Source organism: Dioscorea cayenensis, unplaced genomic scaffold (genome assembly GCF_009730915.1).
Source record: "Dioscorea cayenensis subsp. rotundata cultivar TDr96_F1 unplaced genomic scaffold, TDr96_F1_v2_PseudoChromosome.rev07_lg8_w22 25.fasta BLBR01001220.1, whole genome shotgun sequence".
Lineage (NCBI taxonomy): Eukaryota > Viridiplantae > Streptophyta > Magnoliopsida > Dioscoreales > Dioscoreaceae > Dioscorea > Dioscorea cayenensis.
Window position 1 is genome coordinate 1 of NW_024087611.1, and position 13,473 is coordinate 13,473.

At 39.7% G+C, this 13,473-nt stretch overlaps 1 pseudogene; it reads left to right on the forward strand.

Annotated features, from left to right (window-relative positions):
• Positions 1 to 4,330: 4,330 nt before the first annotated feature.
• Positions 4,331 to 5,505, forward strand: LOC120255863 (annotated as a pseudogene).
• The last annotated feature ends 7,968 nt before the right edge of the window (positions 5,506 to 13,473 follow it).

Here is a 13,473-nt window from a genome sequence, read left to right on the forward strand (position 1 = left end):
AAATTCCACAGGCCATGTGGAACATTCACATGCCCTGTGGATGCCTCGATTTTAGCCTTTATTTAAGTCACTGATTTAGCCTCGATTTTGGGGATCTTCTTTTCCACCTTTTCTCCATCTTTCACCCATCTTTGGAGGCGTCCGTGGCTAGGGTTTGGAGAAGCTTTGGCAAGGCTTTGAAGAGGTTTGACGGCCTTCGACAACGCTGCTTTCTTTCGGAAGATAGCTATTGGGGGAGCTTTGCTCGGCAACGATCCGGTGAGGTGTGCCCCTAGGTTTGACGAGGGAACCTTGAAGAAGACGCGGCCGATCCACAAAACCTTCGACACCTAACACAAGGGGGTTTTTATTCATAGATTGCATGTCTTTTTTTTTGCTTCATTGTTGATTGTATTTTACTCCATGGAGAGCTAAACCCTTAGTGGGTGCTTGGGCTTGTAAACCTTAGGATGATATTGTTTCTTTGATATTTTATTATGCTTACCTTAATTGATGTTTCTAATTGAGTTCCAATCTTGAATGCTTGTGTTGATTTTCCCTTAGAGTGACATTAGGGTTGAGAATCTATGTTGGTAATCCTTGTGGATGAGTGACACACCAAGAGGATTAGACAAGGCTAGATTGGAGAAGGTTGAGAGGGTGAGTCGAGAGGTAGCAGTAGCGTCCCCTTTCCCTCCTCGGGTGTGATTTATCCCTACCTCCACGTTCCAAGAAATCTTTGTAGTCACAATAGAGTGAAGTGCTAAAGGATGAACTCCGCTGGAGCTTAGTTATGCAAGCAACAGAGTGAAGCGCTTTAAGTGAACTTTAGTATCCGGGGCTTAATTGTGACTAGGGGTCTTTCGCCCGGGCCAAAGGGTTAGGTCTATATATAGGAATAGGGTTTATCACTTGAATCCCTAGAGCCTAAAGCAACCTAGCACAGTGTGAGGTTTCTTCGAATGGGTCTACAAATGGGTTAGCTAGGGTCTGTACAGAGGAGCAACTTTCCATTGTGAGGGAGATATAAAAATAATAAAAGGATTTCTACAAGATCTTGGGTTTAGAGAGGAGTTGCACAATTGAAGATGTCCACAAAGCTTATAAGAAGATATCTCTAAAGATTCACCCAAAAAAAATGCACCTAGCTCAGATGAAGTATTTAAAGCTGTTTCTAAGGCTTTCTAATGTCTCAGCAATGAAGAGACTCGTAAAAGAAATGATCTTGTGGGGTCAGAGGAGCTAAATTATGGTGTTGTCAGACCTGCTATTAGGAATTACTATAATGGATATAATGGATTTTTATGAGGCTGATTTTGATGCAGATGAGATATTTAGGAACTTTTCCTTTGGTGGAGGGCCAATGCAAACTTCCTTTTAAGACATTTCAGTTTATAATTGGTGGCATGGACAGACACACTGCTAACGAGATGCATTGTTCTTGGTGGTGATGGTTCACAAAAGCTTAGGTTGTTTCCTACTTCCTTCTAGTGACTTTGATGACATGCATTATGGACTCGGAAGCCTAGGCAGTGATTCTGAAGTTCATTATGTGGTTGCTATTAATGGCATTGATGCAGGAGCTGGTAAAAGCTTGGATGGGCATGAGCTTGGAAGTGTCCTTTGACTTTGTTCATTGCTCACGTTTAAGGATTGATTGGCTTCCAAAAGGTTATCTCCTTACAAAGTTTTTTTATTATTATTATTACCATCATTTACAAACTCAAGCCATGCTCTTTTCAAAATCAGTTTAGCCCATGTATCTTATTTTGCTATGTTTCCATGTTTGCTTTTTTTTAGAGAACAATGATATTTTGTTTTGAAAAGATACATGGGGGAGCAGCTTATTGGTGAGGGGCATTTTTGGTAAAAAATGAAGATGAAAAAAATGAATGAAGAGTAAAAAAAAGAGAGAAGGAAAAAAATTAAGAAAAAAAGAGAGGAAGAAATGATGAAGGGTGAGTAAAAAAAGGGGGAAAAAAAGAAGGAAGAGGAAAAAATGAAAAAGGATGGAAAAATGAATGAAGGATGAGTAAAAAAAATGAAAGAAAAAAGGAGTGGTAAAAAAAGAGAAGATATGAAAATGAATGATGGATGAATTTATTGAGGGTATTCTGGTAAATTTCTTTGTATTGCCTCCTCTAGAAAAATTCTATGAAAATTCTCTAATTCCACCTTGAAGTTTTGACTTTCTTAGAGTAATGAGAAATTTTTTTTATAAATTTCTCTAATTTTACCTTGAAGTCTTGACTTTCTTGGGGATAACAAGGAATTTTTTTATATATATATTCTCTAATTCCACCTTTTAAGTCTTGACTTTCTTGGGGTAACGAGAAATTATTTTTATAAATTCTCTAATTCGACCTTGAAGTCTTGACTTTCTTGGGTAACGAGAAATTTTTTATAAATTCTCTAATTCCAACTTGAAGTCTTAATTTTCTTGGGATAACAAGAATTTTTTTTTATAAATTCTCTAATTCCACCTTGAAGTTTTGACTTTCTTGGGGTAACGAGAAATTTTTTATAAATTCTCTAATTCCACCTTGAAGTCTTGACACTCTTGGAGTAAAGAGAAATTTTTCATAAAAAAAATCCTCTAACTCCACCTTGAAATTTAGACACTCTTGGGATAAAGAGAAATTTTCATAAAAAAAAACTTCTCTCCAAGCTCACTTTGATGCCTTTTGACACTCATTGGAGTAAAAGAAAAAAGGTGGAATGAAAAGAAGAGTAAAAAATTTCTTGAAGTGAAAGGAAGAGTATAAAAAGGGAAAGAAAAAAATGAAAAGTTCACAAAAAAAATATCTCTCGTCCACACTCAAAAGAAAAGAAAAAAAGAGAGTTAACAAAGATTTTTCTTGAAGCCCATTATGAGGTCTCTTTTCGTGAAAAATTAATTAGAGAACTCAATTGGTAACTTAACTAATGGAAATCAAGTTCATAATTATAGCTTGAGATCCATTTTAAAAAGCTAGTCAAAATTATCAAGTTAATGACTTAACCATGTTAAGGGTCACAACTTAAAGATCTAATGGTCAAGGCTCTAAAGCATTGAAGAGTTAAGACCTAAATGCATCATGTAAACGACAAATGCAACTCTGAAGTTTGAGGCACCAAGACGTCAAAGACTTGAGGAGTTTCACAAGTTTGGGAGCTGGAGATTTTACAAGCACAAGGGGCAAAAGTCTTCAGCGATAAAAGAAGCAAAAATGACCAAGTAGGCAACTCATAAATGTAGAGTGGCCGAAGTTTGAGAACTAAGCGATGTGTCAAGACACAAACTCACATAAAGTGTTTACATGGTTTTCTTTTAATTCCTAATTCCATTAGGAATTTATTATTGAAATAAAAAATAATAAGATATTTAAAAAAAAGAAAATTAATAAAAGAGAGAGGGAAAAAGAGGTAGTTTGAAGTTAAAAGAAGTGATAAGAATTGAAGAAAAATTTTTAAATTTTTGATTCTCATGTGATTGAGGATTTTTCCGGGTGTTGAGGATTTTTGGGAGAAACAGATGCTAAAAAAGAAGAAAAAAGAACAGAAAAGGAAGAGGAAAGAGAATGTATATATATATATATATATGAATAATAATAAAAAAAGGGAAGGAAATTAAAAAAAATAGTAAATAATAAATAAAATAATCATAAATATAAAAAAGGGGGGAGATTGTGGATAGGGATAAAAATTTTAAATTCAAAATTTTTTTTTAAAAAAAAAGTCTCTCCAGTGGAGATTTTTTTTCGAAAAAAAGGACAAGGAAAAAAAAAGGGGGGTTTTGAAAAAAAAGGAGAGACAGAAGAAGGAGAGAGAGGAAGAAAAGAAAAGAGAGGAGAGACTAAAGAAAATAGAGAGAAAGGGAGACAGAGAAGGAAGAGAGAAGGGAAAAAGAAAGAAGAAGAAGACAAGGAGAGCTGAACAGACAAAAAAAGAAACGATCAGGTTTAGATAAAAAGAGGTAAAATGTTTTTTTCTTGCATGCGTTTTTTTAGAAAAAAATTCATTGCATGTTCATGCATTTAAAGAGAAACGAAGCATATGCATGGACATGCATTATTAGCATGTATTTCTTTTCCTCTCTCATTAATGCTCTCTCTCTCTAAAATATATAATTTTTATTTTTATGCATTTAAAGAAAAAGGAGCCATGCACGTACATGCATCCCGTCCGTAGCATGTATTTCTTTCCTCTCTCATTAATGCTCTCTCTCAACAATTCTTTTTCATACATTTAAAAAGAAACACATGCACGTGCATGCACTAGTAGGTATTCTTTTCTCTCTCGTTCGTGCTCTCTCTCTTCCCCATTTGCAAAAAAAAACCTCGTCTCCTTCTCTCTCGCGCGACCGAACATAATGGGTAGAAGACCGAAGAAGCCAAGGAAGGTGATGAAGAACGCTAAAAAAAACCATGCCGATAATGACGATGTATTCGCGGGTGAAATTATGGACGACGAGATCGATGCCTATCATAAGCAGCGCGATGTGATTCCGGCGATGCGGAGCAGCCGGTCTTCGATCTTGGGAGGGACAATATTGTGACTCTGAAAATGGCAGCAGCGACGCTATGAGGAGGTCGAAGCCCGCCACCGCGAAGCCGAGGAGGAGTGTGCACGCCGGGATCGGCTTTATCACCATAACAACTGATCCTCCGGCCCTGCATCTAATGCTCACCATGGACCTCAGCGCCGCTAGAAGACCTTCTGATTTGTGGTGCCTTCGAGCTCTACGACCGCTCCTACGATCGCGTCAGTCCTAAGAACAAGTGCCGCATGGAGCACTTCAAGACCAGGGATTTCTTCAAGGTCACCACTACCTACGACCCCGTCATCTACTGCCTCGCTATGAAGATAAAGCCACTGTCTTTGTCACTGATGCTATCCCCTCCGCCCTCATGTGCGCCCCGCGCTATGTTTACTCATGAGACATTGTCATCCAGCGCATTGGCAACAAAGCTTTTCTTTGACAAGCGCGATGGTTTCCAGCTTGAGCTCTTGTCACTGAATGAGACCTCTTAGGAGCCGTTTCCTGAGGCAAAGAAAGACAACAACTCCGCACACTCATTCGCCGTGGAGGCTACTTACATCAACCAGAACTTTTCACAGCAAGTGCTCGACTGTGATGACAACAAGGTTGCCTTTGAGGAGCCTAACCCCTTCGCTGCTGATGGGGAGGAGTTCGCCTCTGTTGCATACCGCTACCGAAGATGGAAACTTGATGATGACCTTCATTTGGTTACTCCCTGTGAGGTCCACACTGTAACTGAAGTTAGGGAGCTCAAGAACAATGCCAACAAACTTGCCTAGTGGACCGCACGGGCTTTTCTTGCGAGGGCCGATTTGATGAAGATTGGATATGTCTCAAGAGTTCATCCAAGAGACCACTACAATCATGCGATTCTTAGTATGATTGGTTACAAGCTGAGGGATTTTGCTTTCCAGATCAATTTAAATGTTGCAAACATGTGGGGCATTGTTAAGTCAATAGTGGACTTGTGCATGAAGCTTAATGAGGGAAATATGTTTTGGTGAAGACATACTTCAAGGTTGTTATTCTTGGGTGGAAAAAAAAAGGAGAGAAGAAAAAAATAATAAAAAAAATGAAGGGTGAATAAAAAAAAGAAAAGGAAAAAAATATATAAAAATGAAGGGTGAATTTAAAAAAAAAGAGAGAAAAAAATAGGGAAAATGGAAGGGTGAGTTGAAAAAAAGAGAGAAGGAAAAAATATGGAAAAATGGGAGTGTGAGTAAAATAAGAGAAGAAAGGAAAATACGAGAAAATGAAAGGATGAAAAAAAGAGAAAGAGAGTAAAAAAATGAGAAAAAAAAGTAAAGGATGAATTTGAGTGGGGGTATTTTGGTAATTTTATTTTATTTTATTTTATTTTATTTTTTTGCAAGGCCTCCTATAGAAAAAAAATCTTATGAAATTTCTCTCGTTCCACCATGAAGCCTTGGCTTATCTTGGGGTAACGAGAATTTCTATGAAATTTCTCTCATTCCACCATGAAGCCTTGGCTTTCTTGGGGTAACGAGAAATTTTTTTATGAAATTTCTCTCATTCCACCTTGAAGTTTTGACTTCCTTGGGGTAACGAGAATTTCTATGAAATCTCTCTCATTCCACCTTGAAGCCTTGGCTTTCTTGGGGTAACGAGAAATTTTTCATGAAACTTCTCTCATTCCACCTTGAAGTCTTGACATCCTTGGGGTAACGAGAAATTTTCTATAAATTTCTGTCATTCCACCTCGAAGCCTCGGCTTTCTTGGGGTAACGAGAAATTTTTCATGAAATTTCTCTCATTCCACCTTGAAGTCTCGACTTTCTAGGGGTAACGAGAAATTTTTCATAATTTCTCTAATTTATTTTTGTGTGATTTACAAGAGAGTTTTCGAAGGTATTTATAGGTCCTCATCTAACAAATGGATGGTTGAGATCATTTTGATCCAAGGGCTCACATTAAGGGGGTTGGTGACATCTACCACCAATAATTCTCCCTACCCACCATCAATAATTCCCTTCACCTACCACCATATCTATTGTCATTCTTGCCCTCTAGTGTTGAAAAGAAATGTGGTGTGACATCCTCCTCCACTCAATCCGGCGACGTCCACGTCGCATCGTCTTCGTATGCCTTGATGGCTTCACGATGGTTCCATAACTTGAGTGTCGGTTCCCAACTTGCCTCATTTTTTGGCAACTTTCTCCATTTGACAAAGCACTCCTTGTAGCTTAGATGAGTCCCTTTCCTTCGGATGGTGCAATGTGCCAATATTTCCTCTACATCACGCTCGGCTAGAGTAGTGATGGCTATGGGTGTTCTTCTCGACTCACCGTGGCTTAGCTCTACTTCATCGCCATGATAAGGTTTAGGAGATTTGGATGAAATACCAAATGCATCTCTAAGTGCTTTGGCAACTTTAATTGGTAGGCCAACGTGCCTACCCTTCTCTCAATTGGAAATGGTCCTTCATACCTCCTTACTAGACCCTTGTGCACTTTTGCAAATCTGTTTTGGTGTTGAAGGAGCTTTACCATCACCAGGTCTCTTTTTTCATATTCTGCATGTCTTCTTTTTTTTGTCTGTTTACTTCATCTTCTTTGAGGCTTTGGCTAAATAAGCCCTTGCCATGTCGGTCCTTAGGCAAATTTAAAGGCGGCCGGACTCAGGACCATTGTACTCATTCCCCAAAGTGTGGCATGGTCGGTTGTTGTCGGGTGGCTATCTCGAATGGTCTTGCTCCTAAGGATTCACTTTTTTGCAAGTTGTAAGAAAATTGTACCATGTTAAGAAATTGTACCCAATCTTGTTGGTTAGCACTCACATATTGCCGAAGGTAGAGTTCTACTAAGATGTTCACCCTTTTGGTTTGGCTGTCGGTTTGGGGGTAGAAACTTGTGGAAAAGTTGAGCTCTGACCCCATGAGTTTGAAGAGTTCGGTCCAAAACCGCCTTGTGAACCTTGTGTTGCGGCCACTTATGATGATTTTAGAGATGCCCGATATTTGGCTAGATGCTTAAGGAAAATCTTGCGGCATCTTAGGCATTAAACTTTGTGGGTATGGTGATGAAAACCCTGTCCTTGCTGAATCGATCAACGACCACCAGGATATTGCTACAACCTTTGGACTTTGGTAAGAGCATGATAAAGTCCATGGCAACGCTTTCCCAAGGTCTCTCCGGAGTAGGAAGTGGCTGGAGAAGTCCCGGGGTGCGACTTTGTTCATCTTGTTTTGTTGACATACATGATAAGTTTTCAGATACAATTCAATACCATCTTGCATGTGAGGCCAATAATAAGCTCTTTCGATGAGTGTATGGGTGAGTTGTGTCTCCGGATGTCCCGCCCAAAGAAGTCATGACATTCTCTCAATATCTCCTTCTGTAGGCCTTGCCATTTGTGTACATAAAGCCGATCCTCTTTTGTCACAATTGTTCCATCTTTCATGCAAAATTACCAAGTCTTGCCTTCATTTGCGGCCTCCAAGATGTTCTTGGCTTAAGGGCTATGTTGCAATGCCAAGGTAAAGTCGGAGAAGAAATGGAGGCGAACTCGATCGTCCTACTTAGGGTGTCCGCCACACAATTTGACTTATCGGGCTTGTGCTTCATCATGAAGTCGAACTCGGTGAGGAACATTTGCCATCTTGCTTTGTTTAGAGTCAACTTCTTTTGGGTCAGGAAGTAGCTTGTGACAACATTATCGGTCTTCACCTTGAACTTGGCCTCTAATAAGCAATGCCTCCAAGTTCTAAAGCAATGTACAACGGCCGTCATCTCCATCTTTTGCGCCATCTACTTTCTCAGTCTCGTTGAGCTTCTGGCTTTCAAAAAGTAATGGGGTGTCCTTCCTGCATTAATACACCACCAATGGCAAAGTCAGAAGCATTGGTTTGTATCTCAAAGGTCTTGGTATGGTCTAGGAATACAAGTGCGGGCTCTTTCATTACAGCTTGCTTCAACATTGTAAAGGCTTCTTGACATGCCACAATTCATTCTTATGGCTTATTTTTCTTGAGTAAGTTGGTGAGAAGGGAAGCAATGAAGGAATGCCCACAAATGAATTTGCGGTAGTAGTTCACAAAGCCAAGGAAGCTACGTAATTTGGTAGCTCTTTTTGGTGTTTTCCAAAACTCAATAGCTTGAACCTTGGCCTTGTCTATCTTGATCATTGTATGTCCAACCACATGTCTCAAGAATGACACCTCCACTTTACAAATTCACATTTTTCTTTCTTTACAAAGAGTTCATTATCCCTTAAAACTTAGAAAACCCATTGTAGGTGTTGGATGTGTTTGTCCAAGATTTTACTAAAGATGACTATATCAACCAAATGCACTACAACGAAACTTGACCAAAAGAGGATGAAAAATATGGTTCATCAAAGTACAAAAAATAGCCGGGGCATTAGTGAGTCCAAAGGCGTAACAAGGAATTCAAAAGAACCACACCTTGTTAGACATGTGTTCATTTTCCTCCGCAATTCGTACTTGGTAATATTCAGACTTTAGGTCGAGCTTGGTGAACCATCTTGCTTCTCCAAGCCGATCAAACAAGTCTCCAATAAGGGGAATTGGATACTTGTTCTTCACCACAAGTTTGTTAAGAGCCCGGTAGTTGATGCACATCCTTAATGAGTTGATGCACATACTTAATGACCCATCATGCTTTTTTTGGAAGAGTACAAGAGCGCCATATGGTGTTTTTGATGGTTGGATGTAGCTGGCGCCAAGCAACTTCTTCAATTCTTCAAGCTTGGGAAACGCTATTCGGTATTGAACTGTGGTCGGTGGTGTTGAGCCATGCTCTTACTTAATTTTGTGGTCCATTTCTCTTTGGTGGAAGTTTTTCGGCAACTCCGGTGGCGTGATGTCCTTGAACTCCTCAAGGACTGGCATGATCTCTTTTGGCGCTTCACAAGAGGTCTCTCTGGCTTCTTCTTTGAGTATGGCAAGGAAAGTAGTGCATGACTTCTTGAGTCCCTTTTGCAGTTTCAAAGCTGAGATTTGCTTAGTTTAAAAGCATTCCTCCCTTGCCAATGGTATCATGCTCGGGTTTCCTTCTCCAACAATGCACATGGTTGTTGGTGAAAGGAATTGGCACCACCTTGATGCTATCCATGAACACCATTCCGAGGACCATGGTTTAGTCATGATATAATACCCGAATTGGTCCATTTACTTTTCTCTCTTCCTTTTTGGTTTTTCTACTCAGAAATGCTCCTAACTAGTCCCTCTATTTTAAAAATTGGGCCCACTTAGTTCCTTCTACTCTTGAAAATGGGTCAACTAGTTCTTGCATTTTCAAGAGTAAAGGGACAAGTTGGGAGAGACTAAAAATAGATGGACTAAGTGGGTCCATTTTCAAGAGTAGAGGGACTAGTTGGGAGTATTTCTGAGTAGAGGGACCAATTCGGGTATTATACCTTAGTCATCCATTGGTACAACAGAAAAAAATCAACCTGGCTTATCCATTCTCCAAGGCGTGCCTCTACTCTGTGTTACTCCGAATATGGACTTGGCTTCGGAGTTGACGGCCTTGAGCCACCCTTGCTTCTTGTAGGCAACACCCAACCTCTTGGCTTCTTTCACCTCAATGAAGTTGTTAGAGGCGCCGTTGTCGACTAAGGCCTTTACAGCTTGGCCTTTTACTTAGGTTTCTACGAACAAGTGTCCCTTTTTCTCAGAATTGGTCTCTACCTTGGCTTTGATGCCATCTAGGATTTGCAAGGACCCCATGTTCTCTTCATGAGCTTACTCCCTCTTCTTAACCAAGGTAGAGATCTTGCTTTTGTTTGGACAATTCTTGGACAAGTGAGGTCCATCACAGAAGTAGCATTTAGGAGGCGGGAGTTTTTTACCTTTTGTTGTATTTCGGAACTCCCTAGGCTTATGGAATTTGGAGAGTCTTCCTTATTTTCTCCTCCATTCTTGCTTTTCAAACCCTGTTTTTGAAGGACTTGGGTTTCTCCGGCTTCTTGAATTCGATGAAGGACTCCGCAATAGAAATGGCAGTGGCGAGATTGTTGAACATATAAATTGCATTATAAACATCATGCATTTAGCTAGTATTCATGCATCTTTCCTAGTTTTTATGGTCATTTCCCTTTCTCCTTGTACAATCTACTTTTTCTAGTTGTTTTCATTGTAGGAAGCTGGAATTGGCTGAGAAACCTGGAGACTGGGAAGAAACACAGCCTATCTGTGGTCTGCGAGAAGTACCTGTGGTCCATAAAGTGACTGGGGCCCAGGTTTTTTCTTTTGGCTATAAAAAGGACCATAAAGAGGCTTCAGAAAAGGAGGAAAAGATCAGGAAAGGGGGCTGGCGGCTGGAAAGGTAGAAGGGAAGCTTTGAAGACCTGGAGAGTTGAAGAAGGAGGAGAGAGCTGAAAATTAAAGATCAAACCATGTGGACATCATAGGGAGTCCTCTCAGCTTGCTGTGTTGTTTTCTGCAGACTTTCTTTTCTTTCTATCTTTTTCTTTGTAACTGAGATGGTGTGTGAGTAGAACTTTTCTTAGGTTTGGGATTAACCCAAGGTGTTTTGTGTATGATGTGTTGATACTTTTGTATGGATCTTTCATGCTTAATGGTAGATTTCTTGAGTTGATTTCTGATTTGTGTCAAAACTTGTGATTGTGAAAGCATTGCTTGCTATCTTAGAGATCTAGGTTAACTGAAAGGATAACCTGGGTCTTGGAACCTCATTAATCATCCTGAACCTGCTGAAAGGCAGTTCTTGAGGGCTCATTGCTTAATCACTGTTTTTATTCAGGTTTTGAGAAGGGTTTATCTACCACGAAAGTAGGAGGTAACCTTGATCAAGCCTAACTTGTTATCTCTTGAAAGAGAGTGACAAGTAGCTTAGGATTAATGCCCTTCAAGAGATCTGCCCAAATCTAGTTTAGATCCAGCACATCATTCATGTTATACCTTGTGGTGAGTTCCCAAACCTAAGTCTATTTTAATCTGAAGAAAGATCCACAGCCCTGTGTCCCTTCAGCCCTGATTGTGTTTCATTCCTTGTCTCTTGTTGTTCTTAATTCTCATCTTTTTAATTGTCTAGATAACCTCTTGTTGCAATAGGTTGGTAATTACACTTGGTCCTCGTGGGATCGATACTTATTTACTACTTGGCAAAAACCGTGCGCTTGCGGTTGTGTAACAGAGATCTCAGGCACCCCTCCTATGGACTTCTATTCTAGCCTAATGTTGTAGGCCTTCATGAAGGCAAATAGAGCGGGGTAGTCGGAGATCTCCAAAAATATTTTGGAGAAGTCTTTCATGTAGCCTTGGACACTTTATGGGATAGTCGCCAAAGTTTTGCCTTTGCCTCGTTCTCGGCATTTTCGGGGTAGAATTGCCTCTTGAGTTCTCTCATGAAGTCATCAAAAAAGATAATGGACAAAGTACCTCTTCCAATGTCGCTCCATAAGAAATTGTCAATATCTGTGGCATTCCTAGACCTATTTTAAGCTTTGGGCCTAGGCACATCAACCTTGGGCAATCACCCTCTTGCAAAGAACAAGCTTCTCTTGAACTTCCTTCAATTCGGTAACGACCCTTGTAAGTTCTTCCTTAAGAAGAACAACTTAGGGTTGGAGGGTTTCCTCCAAGCTTTTGACATGGTCGAGGCATATTGAGGTGGCGATGTTGAGTGCTCCTTGCATCTCCTTCCGAAACTCTTCACACTTACTCTCGAGTCCCTCGATGCGATGGTTACCATCATCAAACCGCTCTCGCCCTTCGGCCACCACAAGCTCCATTTTTGAGAGCATTGTGTTCATGGCCACCATAATTTCTCTAGAGCTCGCTTTCTCCTTGCAGGGTTGCTTCTCCTTAGTAACTTGAGCCATATCACTTTGAGAGCCTAACATTATCACTAGTAAGATGTCAGTAAGAGAAAACCAAAGCTTTGATACCACTTGTCACGGACTTGATCTTTTTTGGCAAAGTCACGTGCGACCCTTGGTCGATGTTCTATTTGGCCAAGGCAGCCTTCTCCTTTGGTTAGTCCCAAAATGGACTTACTAGTACGAAAAAATGAAAGCTTTAATAGAAAAGAATAAAACCCACAAGAGACACAAGAGGATTTGGAGAAAAACTTAAGTATATTGATGATGCTTCTTACAATGTATTCTTGTGTAATTTACAAGAGGTCTTTGGAGGGTATTAATAGGCCTCACCTAACAAAATGGATGGTCAGGATCATTTTGATCCAAGGGAACATTAATGGGGTTGGTGACACCTACCACCAATAATTCTCCCCACCTACAATCAATAATTCCCTTCACCTACCACCGCATCATGACAAATATGTGATATTGTCATTCTTGCCCTCTAGTGTTCGTGAAGAGAAATGTGGAGTGTGGCAATACACACCTATCCATGAGTTCCAGTATATTTTTTCTTGGGCTTTCCTCACCTATGTTGACTATTATGGTGTGGTAGGTATTGACCATTGAGACTCATGTTTGAGTAAAAAAATTGAAATCTATCATCCCAACCCAAGTGAGCACAAGCCACCTGAATTGGTTCAAGTTAAAATATTAATTAAAGGAGTTTAGTGCCAAATGATCTAGAGCACATAGTATTTGGAGGTTTATATGCAGCAAACTTACCTTGAAACTAATGATTATGGGAAATCTGTGACGCCTAGTTGTATAGGAGCTATCTTTATAGCATGCCAAGACCTGCACTTCAAACTGAAACTAGTTTCTAACAATAATTAATTTCTGCAAATTTTCATGTAAAATTAATATTATTTTGAGAACTAGCCAATGATAGGCACCTTTTTCAGCTAGATAACTTATGGAAAATGAACTTTATTTGGCTGTTGGAAGATTCAAATCCAAGTGGATAACTGGGAAGACAATTGCCTTAACAATTATAAACAATTGAAATTGTGTTGCAGAATTGATTAGAATTATTTATAATATCTTAAGTATTATATTGTATGGTAAACCAAGCTATTTCAAGCTGAGCGCAAACAGGCCAACAA